The sequence below is a fragment of the Mandrillus leucophaeus genome, unplaced genomic scaffold (assembly GCF_000951045.1).
Source record: "Mandrillus leucophaeus isolate KB7577 unplaced genomic scaffold, Mleu.le_1.0 Scaffold609, whole genome shotgun sequence".
Lineage (NCBI taxonomy): Eukaryota > Metazoa > Chordata > Mammalia > Primates > Cercopithecidae > Mandrillus > Mandrillus leucophaeus.
Window position 1 is genome coordinate 441681 of NW_012106575.1, and position 19230 is coordinate 460910.

At 42.1% G+C, this 19230-nt stretch overlaps 1 protein-coding gene across 2 annotated transcripts in view; it reads right to left on the reverse strand.

Moving 5' to 3' along the window:
* The window catches only part of RBFOX1 (RNA binding protein, fox-1 homolog (C. elegans) 1), a 1371131-nt gene that overhangs the window by 422270 nt on the left and 929631 nt on the right, over positions 1 to 19230 (reverse strand). The gene's annotated exons all lie outside the window — the stretch shown is intronic.

A 19230-nucleotide genomic window follows, 5' to 3' on the forward strand; every position in this document is an offset into this window, starting at 1 on the left:
TCCGCATCAGCAACTCTTAATGTGAAAGTTTTCTTCCCAGACGACGAAGAGACACAGCAGCTGCAAAGTTGAAGCTACCAAAATGGAAGGCGCTATTTTGGGAACAGCTTGCCTAACATGACTAACCAAATACTCTTCATTAATTTAGTTCTCAGAGAGAGAGAGAGAGAGAGAGAGAGAGAGAGACCAAGAGATCAAGAGACCAACAGACCAAGTGACAGAGGGAACCAGGCTACGAGATACAAGCTCATCCCACTGAATTTGGCCAAAAGAGCAAGGGATGGGGTCTACTGAGATTTTTACCAGAAAAATAAACTGAGAAATGTAAATTGATGTCATTATCGCCTCCCGGTTAAAATTCAAATCCAGTAGGTTAATGCGGGCAACGTTTGGTACTGATAGAAAGAAAAATAAGAAATCATTCAGTCTAGTTTTCCTCCCTCTCCTCTCTCTGATTTCAATTTTAAAGAGGCAATTTGTAAATAATACAATAAAACTACCAGCTTATATTTGCACAATGTGTGCTATGCAGAGAGACGGAATTAAATTATTTACACATGTTATGTAATTTCATTCTCACAACAAGTCTCTGAAGTCAGTACTACTATCAGTCCCATATAACAAATGGGAAACCGGGCTCATACTAGTTAAACGGTTTGCTCATGTTCACATAGCTTGTAGAGGGCAGTGCTAAGCTACACACACATTCCAGAGCCCAATTCCTAACCACAACACTATTTTCATCGCCGTATTTCAGTCTGTAATAACATTTCCTATGCCTTTTATTTTGTATTTTTAAAGACATTATTTTGAGCTTTCAACTGTGATATATTAATATGCAATACATTAACAAGAGATGTCTTCTTGTTCCAGAGTTTCAAGGCATAGCTAACAAGCACCATAACTATGGATAAAAAATACATTCAAGCACAGATTTGAAATCTTTCTGGTGTTTGAAAATACCCAAGCAGTCATTTGGGATATGTTACATGGTAGCAGATAAATTTCTAGGGGATGACATGAACTGGAATTATGCTGACTTGGGCGTCCCATTCACTAGCTGTGTGATCTTGAACTAGTTACTTAGCCTCTCTGAACCCTGTTCACTCATTTGGAAAACTGAGATAATAATAGTCCCTACTTCAAAAGGCTGTGTTATCATTAAACGAAGTCCTAGCACCACATCATGATGTGTGCTGTACCGGTGGCTATTAGCCATTCTTACCATGTATTTCCTGTTCTCCTGATGATTGGTATAGACACATCTTTGGTTTCAGATTGAAAGCTTTGACATGAGATTGAAGGCTCAGGTAACATTCAAATTGTCACTCTTCTAATCTTCATATTAGGAAGTCATGTGGGTGTGTGTAGTTCCACAATTTTGAAAGCAATAGCATGAAGTTCTGATGAAGTGAATCCACTTAAATAATGCCCAAGTCCCAGGGATCACTGAAAATCACCTTCAAAACCAAATATTCACTTGCCACTTTCCACCTCTCACTCTAAATGGGACACTCGATATAGATTTTGCTGAAACTGGGAGAGAGCTTCAAACACCGCCAAACATATCCAACTATTGGCGTTTTGTAAATCCAAATGTCAATTCCTCCACTTTCACATAGCCAAGGTGTTTTTACACTACACTAATTTTAGTTGCTTGATTTAGCTGCATAATTACATTTCTAGATAACGACAGCAGACAGGGTTTGGCAGAGAATTCAATTATTTAAGGCTGAATTTTGGCCATCTTGACAAGGTTTCTCTGTAATTGATTCCCATGCATCAAAGTGGCCACGTTGTACAATTCAGAAAGCTCCATAACAGCTGTGCACTGACCCCTCTTACTCAACAGCCCGATACTGTTTCTAACTTTAGCTTTTGACGGCTACTTTCAACACCACATTTCTGAGAAGTTACCGGGGAGGACAGAAGCATCGCTGTGAGACGGACGTGTCTCTCCCGTCCGCTTTCCTTTAGCAATCAACGGGAGGGGAGAGCTCTTAGTTACTTAGGTAAGGCCTGCGTCAGACCAAATTGTCTCTTTAGTGTTATGAAATAGAAAGACCACTGGACCAGGAGGCAGGAGACTTAATTCTATCATTTAGGCCAGAAATTTGCACATTTACACTCTTAGTTTCCTGAGCATAGAAGAGAGGTAACTGTATCCACTTACTCTTAATCAAGAATGCTTCAATAAGCAAACTTGAGGAGGAGGTAGCTGGAAACTGCAGAGACAATAGTGATCCACTGTATTTATGTAACTTACTTTCTCTCTCTCTCTCTCTCCACACACACACACACACACATACACACACACAGCTCTCCATATTCTCGGGTCCCACATCCAGAGATTTTACCAACCTCAGATGTAAAACATAAAAGAAAAAACCACCAGCGCACCTGCACTGAACATATACAGACTGTTTGTTTTTGTCATTATTTCCTAAACAATAGAGTATAACAACGATTTACACAGCGTTTACATTGTATTAGGCTTCATAAGTAATCCAAAGATGATTTAATATGTATATGGGAAGATGTGTTTAGGTTATATGCAAATCCTAGGCCATTTTATATCAGGGACTGAGCATCTGCAGATTTTGGTATCTGAGGGGAGGTCCTGGAACGAATCTACCACCATATCGAGGGATGACCGTATATATAAAATGGCATTTCCGGCCATGACAAATTGGCTATATGATGCTGGTCACATCAGATTATACTATAATGTTATACTTCACTGTACCTTTTCTATGTTTAGATACAATCACCTACAGTATTTAGTACAGTAACATGCTGTGCACGGAGTAATAGGCTACACCATATAACCTAGACATGGAAGAGGTTATATCATCTAAGTTTGTGTAAGTATGGCTCTGTGATATTTGCACAATGACAAGATTGCCTGACACGTTTCTCAGAACGCACCCAACGCCAATCGTTAAGGGACATGTGATTGTGTGTATGTATGTTTATAAATATTAAAGAATCTGCTGATTTTAGTAGGCTAGAAATAACAGCTATATTACATACAGGATAGAGATATATAGTTATAGCCTGTGTCAGGGATATTATCTGTTTTCTTCTTAAGAACGCTGTGAGACAATAAACTTTTGCTGTTCCTGAGTAATAAATATCTTCCTTCTCTTGTGTGAAAATAAGGGCTGTCCCTCCCACCTCCAGTCGCGATCACCATTACTCATACATTCTCTGATTCTGATTTTATACGTATATATTATTGTCCTGTATGGTTACGGTACTTATGTTTTTGAAGTTGTACTGACTGCCCATCCTTGTTCAAAACCTTCCACTAATCATAAAGCATGTAAATAAATAACAACTACTAAACAAAACCTCTTTTTCTTAACACAGGTTCTGTTTTCCCAAATGGGAAGCACGTAGTATTACCGAGCTGTGTTTCTTCCTTCTTGGAGCCTCCTCTAGGTCGACACTACGGTGTGTGTCTTTCCACTCCCCAGTGGCAGCGCACATGGTTCATGGCAAACGTGTGGCTACTCAACATCTATTGTGTGGTATTAAGCTCATGGTGTAATGTAGGAACTTTATTTATTTAATTATTTATTTATTTTTATTTTTATTTTTTTGTTGAGACGGAGTCTTGCTCTGTCCCCCAGGCTGCAGTGCAGTGGCGTGATCTCAGCTCACTGCAAGCTCTGCCTCCCGGATTCACACCATTCTCCTGCCTCAGCCTCCCGAGTAGCTGGGACTACAGGCACCCGCCACCTCGCCCGGCTAGTTTTTTGTATTTTTTAGTAGAGACGGGGTTTCACTGCGTTAGCCAGGATGGTCTCGATCTCCTGACCTCGTGATCCTCCCGTCTCGCCTCCCAAAGTGCTGGGATTACAGGCTTGAGCTACCGCGCCCGGCCTAAACTTTAAATAGTAGAAGAAATAGCAAGGTGAAAGGAGAAGGGGGCAGTTCTGGTAGTGGCTAAGAAACAGGCAGATCGTCAAAACATACTGAAGTCAAATGAAGAGCAGTGTATGGCCCTCTGCTCTGCCCATCACGGGCAGGGAATGGTAAATGGTTTTCTGTAAACACTCAGATAATAAATATTTTAGGTGTTGTAGAACTTATGATCTCCGTTGCAACTGCTCAGAATTCTGCTGCTGTAGCGTGAAAAAGCATCCATTGACAATACGCCAATGAACGATTGTGACCATGTTCCTCTAATACTGTATTTATTAAATTCCTATCATTTTCACAGGTCACAAAATATTGTTCTTTAAAAAAAATTCTTTTTCCAGCCAGTTATAAGTGTAAACACCATTCTTACCTCGAAGATTATACAAAAACAGGCAAAGGTCCAGGTTGCGCTCACAGCCCATGGTTTGCTAACCCTTAATCTAGGGTATGTATTTTATCCAAGCAGTCAGACTTCAAGACAATGGCAAATACACACCCCTTTGCTGTTCCTTTCTGCTTCCCCACTATCATCTTCTCTCTCCTAATGCTTCCTTGGTGCCTGTTCTGCTCATTTTCCCTGTGCCAGAGATTTCCATCAAGGATTTTGCTTTTTCTTAGCCAGGCTTTGATAGTTCAATCTCATCCCTCCACCTAAAAAAAAAAAAAAAAAAAAAAAAAAAAAATTCTTCCATCTATCTCCACCTTCCATGATGACATTCCCTTCTTAGGTATTAACTCCTCCTTTCCTATTCTAGATAAAGGCATTTTGGCTCTGGCTGTCAGATGGCTGTCAGATACTGCATCTCCCCTCCCAGATCTCAAACTCCTGACCTCATGATCCACCCGCCTCAGCCTCCCAAAGTGCTGGGATTACAGGCATGAGCCACTGCGCCCAGCCCCTCCCTTCCCAGATCTTAAGAGCTAACATAAGCTGGGCATAGTGATGCACACCTGAGTCTCTGTTACTCTGGAGTCTGAGGCAGGAGGATCACTTCAGCACAGGAGTTTGAGACCAGACTAACAAAGACAGCTAATGTGAGTGACTGGCCCTTCTGAGTGGTAGCCACTCAAAGTTTAGACATCAATGAAATAGAAGGAAGAAACAGAAGTGTTGGCTGTGACTGGAAGATGAGAGACAGCGGGTATCTAGAAAAGACCAATTCCTGCCTCATGGATTCTGTTGGTCAACAGAGCAAACTGCAGCCTCAGGGACCAAGTCCAGTCCATCGAAGGGGATGATGATGATCATGATAATGATTTGTCTGCACAGTGTAAAAAAAAAAGGTAATATTGTTTAATGGGGGCATCTCATGTAAAATCTGGATTTACATCATCTCTTGAAAGACTGGATGATCTAGGCATGTTGAGCCACATTTCTTTGTACCAATAATCACATCTGTGAAAAAGATGCCTCTCCCACAGGTCAGGAGCTCACTGTAGGATCAACTCTACCATTCTTTGCTTTCTAAAAAGCTATCTAAAAAGAAGCTGTCAGTTGCCATTTGTTGACTATCAAAATAGAACAAAACAAAATGCATAAAACAGAGTGTTTCCCTGATCCTATCATCACATTTCTTATCTTTTGGATATTGACAATGTTTATTTCAAAATACAGATTTGTGCAGATTATGTAATTACTCACACAATCACTCACTTTGTTTCCAGACAAAAGTGGGTAATGGAAAATTTCCTACAGTGTCTGAGGCCCTTCATGATATTCCTCACTTTACCCTGTCCAAATTCATCCTCGGATACAAATTGTCCTTTTTTCTAAAAATCACTCTTTTCTTCAAACCACACTAGCAAATTGTCTTTGCCAAACACCTCTGTGAATCCACTTTTCCATTTAAACGTGCCTGCTATGCAGAAATACCCTTCCTTCCTCTCTTCCTTTCTTCCTTTTAGATCAACCTTGCTGGCCTAAGTCAAATGTTCCATGACACTTTCTCCAAAGCTGTCCCTGGTACCCCAGACAGAACTAACTGCATCATCACCTTTGTCCAAAAGTCTTTTCACATTACACTTAGTTGAGGGACTGTCTACACCATATCACGACTCCTTTAATGGTAATCCCACTTTGGAGAAGGCAGATTGGCTCAAATAAGGAAGTATGTCATTTCTTCTTGCTCACCCAATGACTAAAATGGCCACTAGGCAAATGAAGTTTTCCCAAATCCTTCCAGAAATGACTGACTGAAAAAGTGTGAGGAAGGTGGAGGGGCTGCCAGAGGCCCCAGATAACTGAGAGCTACCTATGTTTTGAAGGTCATCACAAGTGGCCTGAGAGCATCACAATAGTAGAAAAAGCCTGCGTTTCGAAGTTGGAGAGGCTAGGTTTGGATCTAGGCTCTGTCATCCTTTTATGTGTCTGATTAAGGACAATATACTCATCCCTGATTCCTACTCCCTTCAGGGCTAAGATGGTACAACACCTGTGCCCTCTCACAAATGTATTACAACAGTGAAATGACATGCTGAAGGTGGGTGTTCCTGGTGCTTGGAAGGCATCCAGAAAGTGCTAGTTTATTTTTACTTCATTCTTCAGAATGTTTTTAATGTACCCATGCAAAATTGTTTTTTAATCTCTCTACTCGTCATGGCAGCTCTGTCTGTCTTCAGTGCCCCAGCAACACCCCATACAGATGTTGCTGTTCGAGCTTCCATTCTATTATCCCCCCCAGTAAAACTGCTTATGTCTACATCCCATTCTTCAACAAGCAGCCATATGCCAGGTCTTCCCAGCACTACCTCCTGCCCCAATCCCAGCACTCATGATCTATGGGGCTGGGATGCTAAAACATCAGCAGTGATTTGCCCTGGGATGGTAAAGACCTAGCTGGCATTCTCACACAGGTGTGCTTCCATTCTATCTCCTCCACCACCTCCTCAATCACTTTGTTTTCCTGCCATTCACACAGGACTGGGCACAGGGTAGACGCTCAATAAGTATTTGAGAATGACCTGTCATCTGTGGAATGAGACAGAGGCTCAGGGAGGCCAAGTGACTTGTCCAAGGTTAAACAACAGAATGTGTGCCTGGTCAGTTACCAAGAGTCTGGTTTCCCTACATGCCTGTAATACCTGCTGAGTCATCAAGAGTGATGACACTAAGGTATCAGCTTGAACCAGAATTGAGAAATGACCCTCACTACTGGACATGCATTCAAACTCCATCCAGCGTAGGTGAGAAGAGAGCATGGAAGAGCATTACCTAGCACGCACCACAAGAAAAATTCCCTGAGATGCTACATAATATTTAGAATACCAAGGACTAACAAATGAATTCCCAGTGAAGGAGCGGATGGGCTCCAAGAGGGTTGTCAGTGTGGCACCAAGTCACAACTGCATCAAATTATTAAGATGGGAATATAGGAAAAGCTTCCATAGACTGTGGACAGGATATACTGGACCAGATTACAACTGCCCCCATTGGAAATCTCAGTGGAGGACTAACCTAGCCAAAAGAGACATCCGGAGAAGAGAAGTCACATCTCCCCATTTAGAGAATGCTTTCAGTTAGTGTATGTAAATGAGCTGTTACACGGGAAGTTCTTATGAGAATGACAAGTGTGTACTAAGCACATGTTATTCTTGTGGCATGACAATTCTGTCATTTCCTGGCACTTACCATGCCTGGCTCCCTTGTTGCAAGCACCACAGCATAGTAGTTAAGAGCTCACACTAAACCACACAGACCACAGTAAAAGCCCAGTTCCTACCAGTTATCAGCTGTGTGTTCCCGTGCACATTACTTAACCTCTCTGTGCCTCAGATTTATTATCTGTGAAATAAGAATATCGTGAGTAGCCATAACACACAGAGTGATTCAGAGATTTAAATAAGTAAATATACTGCAGTGTTTAGCTCTGGGGCTCATAGGAAACACTCAGTAAATGACTGTTGATAGTTGTCATAGTGACAACAGAATTAGCAGCTGGTTGGAGGATCAAGCCAGGGATATCAAAACTCTTCCTCCCTTCAATCGCTAATTGTCTAAATGAAATAGTGCTAACCAATGCAACATGTGAAGTGCCTTCTTTTTTAAGAGCTTACCTCCTTCTATGTTCCAAACAAAAAATTAAGACCCAGGAATTAACGAAGGATAGGTATATGACTTGTGTACAGGGAAAATGGAATTTTTGAAACCAAAACACTAAATAGGATATCAAGTTCAATTCATGGTTTTTAGGGATGTTGAAGATCGTACCTTTAAATCAGAAGTAACTTAAAGAATCCAGGACCCTGGGTTACTCTAAACAGCAGTACTGACCACATCTCTAAAAATGGTTACGGAGATGCACAAAGAAAATTCCAGTAGGTCTTGTAAGTGAGGAGCCTGCTGATAATCGTTACAAACTTGAACCCCCAGTGGTTCAGGCAGCACCATGCTTCTCTTGGTTCATTAAGCGCTTCCTGACCTGATTCTCCTCTGAAAGCCAGACTGACTGGCTGAATGAGCAAATCTAAGAATATCAACCCCGCACATTATCTCTGCTGAGATCAACAATGCTTCAGGAACCGACCTCTGACCTGTCTGGGGATGAATGGCAACTGGGTTTGAGAATTTGTTGACCTTGCTTGAGGCAAACAAATACTCCCTGAGGCTTCTCAGAAACCGGGAGGATGCAGCTACTCTGCTAGACTTTTCTTTGTGCCCTCGCTACATCTTCTGCCTTCTGTGCTCCAGATCCCTACAGGAGCTGGACACAGAGGCCATTCCAAATAGCACAGGTCTCCAGGACTGGTAAACGAGCGTTTTTTGTACTAATTCCATGCAGTTGCTGAATTGGCTGAACCACCTGAACTTTCTGGGTATCATTTTCTCTTTAGAAACTAAGTGTGCTGGACTGGCATCTTGCAAGGCATGCTGTGCGTGGATAGAAGGCTCATCAGATGCCTCATTGTTAAAGGGACACCATGGTCAAATGAGTTGGAGCAATTCAGCTTGCCCTGTCTTCTTGGGAATTCCTGATGACTATTATCATATGAAAGCACCCGAGAAGTCCTGTAAAGAAGAAAACAAAACAAAACAAAACAAAAAACTGCTGGACCTTGTTCGATCCAGACTTTCCAAAACTAATTTGATGACCAACACACCATCCATCCATCCATCCATCCACCCACTCATCACCCACCCACCCATCTACCCACCCATCCACTCACCATTCATTTTACTATCTACTGCATTATCTGGTTTTTGAGAATTATGTATCAGCCCGGTGCTAGTCTCTCGGCTTCTTCTCTTCTTCATTCCTTCCTCCTACTTCTTCATCTTCTTCATCATCACTATCAGAGTCACTACCACTTATTCAGTGCTTGCTATGTGCCAGACACAGTACTCATTTCATTGTATCTGTTATCTCAGTTTATCCTCTCTTCATTCCTATGAAGTAGAGTCCATTCCATTTAGTAGATTAGTAACAAGAACACTGAGACCATGAGAGGAGAGGTGAATTGGCCAAGGCCGTAGAGTTAGTCAAACACAGAGCTATACCCATGAACTAAGAGGCCAAAAAACTACAAAACTCCCTTGTGCTAGATACTATGAGAAGGTTTTATTTTTATTTTTATTTTTATTTTTTTTAATGTGATATGGATTAATACACTCTGAGAAATGGTGGCCTGGGTTTTTAGAAAATTATTTTATTTATTTATTGAGACAGGGTCTCACTCTGTCACCCAGGCTGGAAGGCAGTGGCATGATTATACCTCACTGCAGCCTCCGACTCCTGGGCTCAAGCAATCCTCCTGCCTCAGACTCCCGAATAGCTGGAACTACAGGTGCATACCACCACGTCTGGCAATATTTTAAAATTTTTTTCAGAGACAGGGGTCTTGCTATGTTGCCCAGGCTGATCTTGAATTCCTGGGCTCAAGCGATCCTCCCACTTCAGTCTCCCAAAGTGCTGGGATTACAGGCATGAGCCAAGTGCCTGGTCTTAGCTTGGACATTTTAACTCAAGCTGAGTGGTTTCTTCATCTCCTTTACTCTCCACCCCTCAGTCAATCTCAATCACGCTAACAGCCATTAGAGGTAAAGGAATGTAAACCCAAAGAGCAGAGAGAGGAGGAGAAGACTTTGAGGCTGGAGAAGAGCTGACCTACACCACCCTCCACTGAGTCATCAGGAAGTGGAGAAATGCGTCCCAAGCAAGAGAAAGTCTGAGGCACATGGAAGTGGGCTAATCACTAGGGAACACCAGGAAAGAGTAACCACTGGAGGAGAAAACAAATGGGGAGGGGAACGCAGGAGGAGGACAGATAAAGCGATTATTAGGTTGCCCTTTCTTTGTGAAGCTGAGGCATCATCTCCACCTCGAGAGCTGATTTCTCCTTGGTTTTTTTTCCCAAATCAATACCTCTTCTAGTGATGAAGCTGTGGTTCCTCATTTCTGATGCTTGGACCACTCTTAATTGTGCCCTCATCCCAGAAAACTGCACGTAACTCCCCAAATATTCCCCATCATTGTAGGAAGTTGATGGGTCTTGTGAAATTCACCAAAGGACTCTGGAGGAGCCTCTGACTCTCCATCAGGTTTTCAACTAGGTAGCCAAGATGTGCTGTACTTTTTACTAAGGACAGGCATGGGTAAAGTCGAAATCCCTTAAGACGGGTTCATATTTACAGCTCGGATGGCTGTTCTCACGTGAAATCATGTTGACGTGTTTACCAGCACTGTGACTTTGATGATATGAACCTGCCAGTCAGCACTCACCACAGCTTGGCAGGGGGCAGGTTTTCAAGGTGGCAACAAGGTCAGACAACATGGGCAGGTGCTAAGGCACCCCATACTGTAAAAGCAAGTCTGTGCTTAAGAACTGCAAAACACGTCTTTCATTGCCTTGCCCAATAACTAGCAGTCATCTCAGAACAGGAGATGGTTTCCCTCTGCTGAAGCTTTTCTCTCCAGCTTCAGACCAGGAAAAAAAAAAAAAAAATTATCAGACCAATGAACGGGTATTAGTCATCACTGAGAACCCACCAAACACAGCACTGGGGGAGAAAAGGAGGTAGCAGATAAACCTGTGTTTTCAGAGACTACACAGCCTAGTTTTGCAGACAAGACAGAGATGTGAGGGACCCAGAACCAAGCTGTACCAAGCTGTGCAGCTGAACCTCTCATCGGAGAGGACTAGCCAAGGGGCTGTCTGCTGCAAGACGGTTTCTCTGCGATGTCATGGCTGGGCAGCTGGAGGCAACAGAGAGCCTCTGACAGGTGGGATTTTCAACTTCCCAGATTAGCAGTGTCCTTGTGGGACACCCTGGGGACATCAAAAGAGGAACCACCCTGAGTGACCTCATTTCCTTTCTGGCTCTTACATGACAATCTATTTTAAAATATTTTAAAATAAACTATATATGCCATTTATTATTTCCCAAACATCTTCCAACCCCTTTGTGTATTAACTCACTTAATCTTCACAACTATCCTATCAGGTAAGTCCTATGACTATCCTCATATTACTGTGAGGAAAACGAGACACGGAGTGGTTAAGTAACTTGCCCAAAATCACACAGCTTGTGAAGGGTGAATCTGGTGTCATTCATAATCCCATGTTATGCTGCCTTTCCATGTATTTCACATTTTTTTTTTTTTTTGTAAATATTTTTCTCCGGGCCAGGCATAGTGACTTACGCCTATAGTTCCAGCACTTTGGGAGGCCGAGGCGGGTGGATCACCTGAAGTCAGGGGTTCAAGAACAACCTGGCCGACATGGTGAAACCCCATCTCTATAAAAAATACAAAAAATTAGCCGGGCATGGTGGCACACACCTGTAATCCCAGCTACTTGAGAGGCTGAGGCAGGACAATCGCTTTAACCCAGGAGCCAGAGGTTGCAGTGAGATGAGATCGCACCATTGCACTCCAGCCTGAGCAACAAGAGTGAAACACCATCTCACCATCTCAAAAAACAAACAAACAATATGTGTATGTGTGTGTGTGTATATATATATATACACACACACACACATATATATATATATTTCTCTGGTCTCCAGTTTGCTAATAAAAAGTACTTATTTTTATCATAATAGCAATGTATCATATTGGCCAGGAACTCAGCTATTGAAGCCTTAACAAGTTTGGGTCCAAATTTGGGCTCTGAAAATCTCTGGCTGTTTTTCCCTGGGCAAGTTACTTAACCTTTCTGAACCTCAATTAATTCCCTTATAAATCTGGGGCAGTAATACTCCCCTGACGGGGTTGTTGTGGGGTTGCTCTAAGTAATATAACAACATACTTAAAATATTCCTTGGGCTTGCCTCCATTTGTAAGGGTATGAGCGCTATTCATGGTGTTTCTTATGATCACATCTGTTTATATCTCAGTTAGAATGCTGAGCGTTTAAACGATGATTCACTTACTACTGATTGACCTTCAGTTATCCCAGTTTCATGAATCAATACATCCCCATTTTCACTTAAGTTTGAATTGGGTGTCTGCCCATTAAAACTAAAAGATTATAGACTAGTACAAAAGTGGTTGTAAGATTAGTGCATACAGCACTAATCACAACAGCAAAGACATGGAATCAACACAAATGCCCATCAAAGATAGACTGGATAAAGAAAATGTGGTACATACACACCATGGAATACTATGCAGCCATAAAAAAGGATGAGATCATGTCTTTTGCAGGGACATGGATGGAGGTGGAAGCCATTATCCTGAGGAAACTAACACAAGAACAGAAAACCAGACACTGCATGTTCTCACTCATAAATGGGAGCTAAACAATGAGAATGCATGGACACAGGGAGGGAAACAACAAACACTGGGGCCTGTGGGGGGTGGTGGGGGAAAGGAGAGCGTCAGGATAAACAGCTGATGCACATGGGGCTTAATACCTAGGTGACGGGTTGATAGGTGCAGAAAACCACCATGGCACACATTTACTTGTGTAATAAACCTGCACATCCTGCACACGTATCCTGGAACTTACAATAAAATTAATTTAAGAAAAGATAACTGTCAAAAAAAATAGATTAATGCATCCATGTACATACCCTTGCATAAAAGGCAGTCCTAGAAGATATGTTCTGCTTAATTTTTTAACAAACCCTTTCCGAGGTCTTGCTATGTGCCAAACACAATTCTAAGCACCTCCAAGACTTTGACTCATCCAGTCTTTTAACAAGTCCATGGTACTGGTACTCATAATAGCCCCATTCTACAAATGAGGATATTAGAACTCAGAGGCCGTACATCATTCGTGGCAACTTGAGTGGGGAGGGTCTGAAGTCAAAGCCACCCCTGCCTGATCCCAAATCCTACTTCCTTTCCTCTGCCTGCTTCACATGACCAAGGATGTTGATGTAATTGCTAAGTAAGGAATCCTGGAAATCTACTAAGGAGCTGGTACCGACACTCAGGTGCCCACATTCTAAATCTCGCCTTGATGCTGAAATCTCTTCTGAAGCCCAGGAAAAGCATGGTGGGTGGTGAACAAGAATTCCAAAATATCCTTCCAGAGAAATCCCACTGCTGCAGAGCCATGCCAAACAGATTGTACAGTCTCCAAACTATATTCAGACCCAGACATACAAACACTGACCTGAAATCAACCTACCACCCTCCACGTCTTCTTTTTAAATAATGTTTGGCAGACAAGAGTTGTTTGCCTCTTCTACAAATGCTTGTAAACTTATTGAGCTGGTTAGGCACTAATTTTTCTACACACCCACCTATCATAGGTCTGGACTCAACATGTCAGCATTCCATTAAATATTTACCACATTCATTTACATCTCCCCCAACAATATTGAATAGAGCTCAACATGGAAATTCACAGACTCCAGGGTGGCCATTTGTTTTTAGGATTACTGCACAGACCTCACTTCCTTGGAGATTCCCTGGCTGGCCTCAAAGATGAATGCTTCTTTTAGGACCAAAATAGAACAAAGGGACAAAAGGGAACTGAAGGATTTAAAATTAGGATTAAAAAAAAAGAAAGAAAGAAGAAAAAAATTGGCACTGGAGTTGGTCTGCCTTAACCATCTAAAACTTACCAATGATGCCCAACTTTTAGTGTGGTTCATCCCATATGTTCCCATGCTCCCACGGAGACCTAACATTTGCAGGCACTATTTATCATTCTGGCTAGTGGTGTGCTCATCTGCCTACCTCGCTAAGCAGCCTTCGTTGTTATTTTTATAATTACTGGGAGTCTTTTTCATGTTGCACTCTGCCAGAACTCCGGCTCACCACACACCTGTTCTACGCAGAACGCATGGAGAGACGGGGGGGTGGGTCTGGCGGTGGAGAGAAGGCAAAGACAGCCTTTTCAGCCTGCTATAAAAAGCAAAATCAAGAATAAAGCTGAAGTCCAGCAGCCACTAGGTACCTTTTTGTTAAAAGCTGTATTCTGCACTGACACTTTCTTTAAAAAACATTCTCTATGTCGGTTTAAGAGTTTGTTTCTAAGAACAAACGCTGTTCTGATTTTAACGAACATTAAATAATTTAGTCTTCATAATGACTGGCAATGAGTATCGTCATTCCCATCTCACAGATGAGACAATGAAAACACAGAAAGGCTAAATAATTTGCCCAAGGGTGCACAGGTGGCAAGTGGTAGACTTGAACCAAATCTGAATCCAGGTACTTACGTGTGAAACTATTCTACCATGTTGCAACTAACCAGAATCGCTCTCATCACCAAACATCGTCGTCACCACCACCACCACCACCACCACTGCAACTACCACCATCAGCACTGTCACTACCACCAGAGCCACCAGCACCACCATCACTACCACCATTACTATCACCAACACTATCACCCACCATCACTGCCATCACCACTATCCCAACTCCCATCACCATGGCCATCACCACCACCACTACTGTCAATATCACTATCACCATCACCACCATGACCACCATCTCTACCATTATCACCATTATCACCACTTCATCACCATCAGCACCGTCACTATCACCAACAGTACCGCCATCACCTTCATCACCACTACCACCACCACCACCATTTCCACAGCATCACCATCAGCATCATCACTACCATCACCACCACAGTCACCACCACTCTCACCACTATCACCTTCACCATCACCATCAGCAGCATCAAAAGTAGAAGTAGCTATTGAGCTCCTTCCGTTTGCTGGGTACTATACTGGGGTGCTATACAAACTAGCTCATGCCATGCTCCTAACAATGCTACGTTTTCGTGGTCTTGCTGTAACCTCTATTTCATAAATGGAGAAATCAAACTTCAGAGAAGTCGAGAAACATGCCCACAGAGCTAGTCGGAGGCCCATAAGATTTGTAATTTATTTCAGACTCAAAGTCAGTTCTGCTTCACATTCACCTGAATGCATTTCACTTCTGTTCTCCCGCAGCTGGAGGCAGCGGGTGGAGGTACTGCTCACCGGACATTTCATAAAACTGGCTCCCCACTTCTCGACCGCTGTATTAGAAGTGGGATGCTAGAGATCACCTTGCCAAGCTGGTGAATGACTTTGTCTTTGGTGACTGCTACCAACTAATATATGAGATCAGTTGCTTGGTGATGGTGATGGTGCTAAAGGCGAGGGGGATAGTGGTGGTGATAATAGCAATGGATTGGTGACAGTGGTGATAGTGGTGGTGATGGTAGAGCTCAAATGGAGATTCTGAGCTCTGGGAGCTTTGGCCGAAGATATGCTGAAACCAGCCTGTCACTCTCTTCCATGAAGCCATATACCACCCAGGTCAGTGCCACCTGACTTCACCAAAGCCTGCTGAAGTCTGACTTCAGGGAGTTGCATTTCTTCTCTTCTGGCTGAACATCAGCTTTGAATATGAATCTCAGGCTTGATTTTCAAAATATTTTACTCCTGGCTGTTTCTTTTCTGTCCACTCCTACTCCAAGCGACCATCAGCTTGCACCAGCATTATCACAGTGGCTTCCTACTTAACACCCCCGTCCTCAGCTTTCAATCTTGTCTCTCTCTATTCTGAGCAGAAAAGCCAAACCGGCTTTGTGAAAGGCTAAATATGGTCATTTGATTCCTGCCTAAACCCTCTTATTGTGCGTGCCTATGTGTGTGTGTGTGTGTGTGTCTGTTTGTGTTTTCGTTCTTCTTCATTCCTCTCGGGGAAAAAAATCGAACCCTATGTCAAGATTTCCAAAACCCAGTGGTCTCTGGCCCTTCTCTGTCTCTTTACCCCTCTCTCACTGGCTCTCTGGTCCCTTTGTTTTTCCAGCATCTTGAGGACACCTAGGCGTGCAACAGGCACTACACACACTCAGTGCCTTAGTGTGAATCCTGTCTTCCACCCTGACCCCACCCCTTTGCCCACCTCCCACTCCATCTCAGCTTTGATGTCACTTCTTCAGAAAAAGCTTCCCTCATCCCTGAATCCAACTCCTACTCTTTTCCTTCAGAGCATTTATCACACCTGGCAAGGCACAGTTATGTGATGATCACTTGCTCACGGCCTGTCTCTCTCCCACAGACCTGTAACCTCTATGAAGAAAAGCACACTTGCTTTCCTTGTCTGTGTCCCTTCAATGACCAACCCAATCTCTGAGACAGAGCAGAGGCTAAATAAGGATGTGTTGCATGAATGAGCGTGTAAATTAATTATTAACCATTGACTTAAGTGAAAGAATGAGGTTTGAGGTGACCTAATCATTCTCGGCCTCACGTGTCTTGCAACAGATGACCAGCTATGTCTTTTGTAAACAGATCATGCAGTGTTAGGAAGATTATACAAACGGTTAAAAACATAGCATTTCTCTTCTCCGATAGTACCATATAACTCTCACAAGTCTGCTATGTGTAAGCAGATAGTTGTCTTATGTAATATAGTAACTGCTGCCTTGAATTAAAGACATCATTATTTTGGAAAGTTGATCTTTCTCTGATACACAAAGTGAAGGATCCATCCCTCATATAAACACATAATCTTCTTGGCATGCTGCATGATTAAAGAGGAAATGTGATTTTATTTTTTTGGAAACTGATATTTCTCACAAAGCCAGGAAGAACTATCAGAATAAAGGGATGTTTGTTTGGGTGAATCACCAGCTTTGCACAAATCCCAAGTGCTAATTGCATAATGGGTCTTTACAAAATGCCGTAATATGGGTTCGGCTGGTTTCTTCTGTTTGGAGTTTGAAAAATAGATTGTTTAGTAACCCATCAAAGATATATGTAAACCAAGTAAACAATAGAGCAGATGTTGACTGCTGTCTTGTGCCATGTAGACATAATTAAAAACAATGAGACACTCATGGATTCAAATGATAGAGAACAAACACAAATACAAAAATCAGTACAATATAAATGTAAACTGCATTTGCTGGACACCTGCTTTCCAAGTCCAAAATGCTGTATCATATTTCCCATGATGAAAAATGTGTTTAATGTTCTTTATTTACATATATACACACACACACACACACACACACACATATACACTGTGTTCTCCACTTTTCAGGAAGCCTGTAAAAGGCAATCTTCCACAATGAATATTTGCTTCAATTTCATCACTACTGACAAGCATACTGGACAGTTAAAAAATGTTATAAGCATAAATGTTAATAAGAACCAGATAGCTAAAACTTTCACATTTATAAAACAAATTCAAGCCCCAGTTTGGGTGGGGGTAGGGTAGAGATGGGCTTTAATCATTTGTCTTTGCATTTATTCCTTCATGTATTCATTTAAGAATTCGACTAAATTGATATTTATTTCCTAAAAGCTTTACGTATCTTTCTTTTTTAACTCAAGAGCATTTCCTAAAATCAAGATTTCATCATAGACAAAAAGATTACTGTTGACTAGAATATTTAAAGTATCATTCTAATTTTCTAAATATTCTGTTTTACCCCCTCAAACTCCTACTCTGTCTTCTGTTGGTTTTCAGTTCTCAGTTCTATAGGGAAAGAAATATCACCACACACAAAATGAAACGCACGATATAATTAAGAAAACAAGTGCAAATGCAATCCATTAAAAAAAAAAAAAAGAAAGAAAGAAATAGAGCTTTTCTCTGCTGGTATCTTGAAAGACAGATTGAGGGCTCCAAATAAAATATATGATGATATGATGTGTTTTCTTCCAATTAGGAAAAATAAATAAATAAAAGCTGAGGTTAAAATGAGAGCTTTCTATGGCTTACTCAAGAGAAGAAACTTTCCTACATCCACAATTCCCAATCCAGAAAATAAATGTCCTCGATAACGTGCAAAACGAAGCAGCATTCTTTTTCAGTGAATAATTGAAAAAGAATCATTTTTAAAAGCTTCAAAAACCCCATTGTTTAAAGATCACATCAAGCTCCTGTTGACTTGTCGTGAACGAATGGTGATTCGGCTTACAGTCAACTCGCCCTCTCCCTTGCCTGTTGTTTTTGGTGATATAGAAGGATGGCGGATTCTAATGTGATCTGCATCTCTTTATGCTAATAAAAGAGTGTCAGCCCATTTTCGCAGACAACACCATAAAGCATAAACACCAAATGGGAAACAAATAGGGCCGTGATGCCACTGTGAAACAAACCAATCAACCCTGAAACACCTAAGATAGATCACATCCCGTTCTTCATTCATTCTTTATAGAAAGGCAATGAAAATGTCTCTAAGTGAATCTGATTAAACACACGCACATACACAACCGCGCAGAGGCACACACCATCTCAGAGCTCAGGAAGGTTGTAAAGCACTAAATTCTTTTGATTGATGAAGCAGCTTTCACTGCACTGAGCAAAACAGCATGGCAAGGCAGGACCCCACTCCCTGAAATTCCTTTATGAACACGACCAGGCCCCGCAAGTGAACAAAAGCAGTGGTGCGGGATGTATAAATCATTAATACGGTGCCAGGCAGTGACTGCGTTTCCTCTGTTAGTTGGAGAGCTCCTCAGTACAACAGGGATTTGGGGATTGGAATTGGCTGCGAAGAAATACACTCCATCATTCTCAGAGCCGATGATTCTCACAGCCTCGTTCTTTCCTCTCTCCCTCCTCCTCCCCAAGTCCAACAGCCTCATGGTTTGTTGCAATTCATTAGACAAAACCATAATGACTTAAAAAACAAAATCGGGAAGAGCTTCAAAGTTGACAGGTCGCCTGAACTCTTTCCCCTTTTGACAAGTCCTGCCTGTAAAGGCAAAGAGAAGGACCACTCCATTAATTGGAACTATTCTTCCATTGCAGGAGCCTGGCAGAGGTCTCTCTGTAAATCACACAGAACCAGCCTGGCTGGCACAGTGAGGGGGAGGATATAGGGATGGTGCAGAATAGTGGTTCTAAGTGTCGGTTCTGGGGCGAAAGTGTCTGGTTTTAAATATCA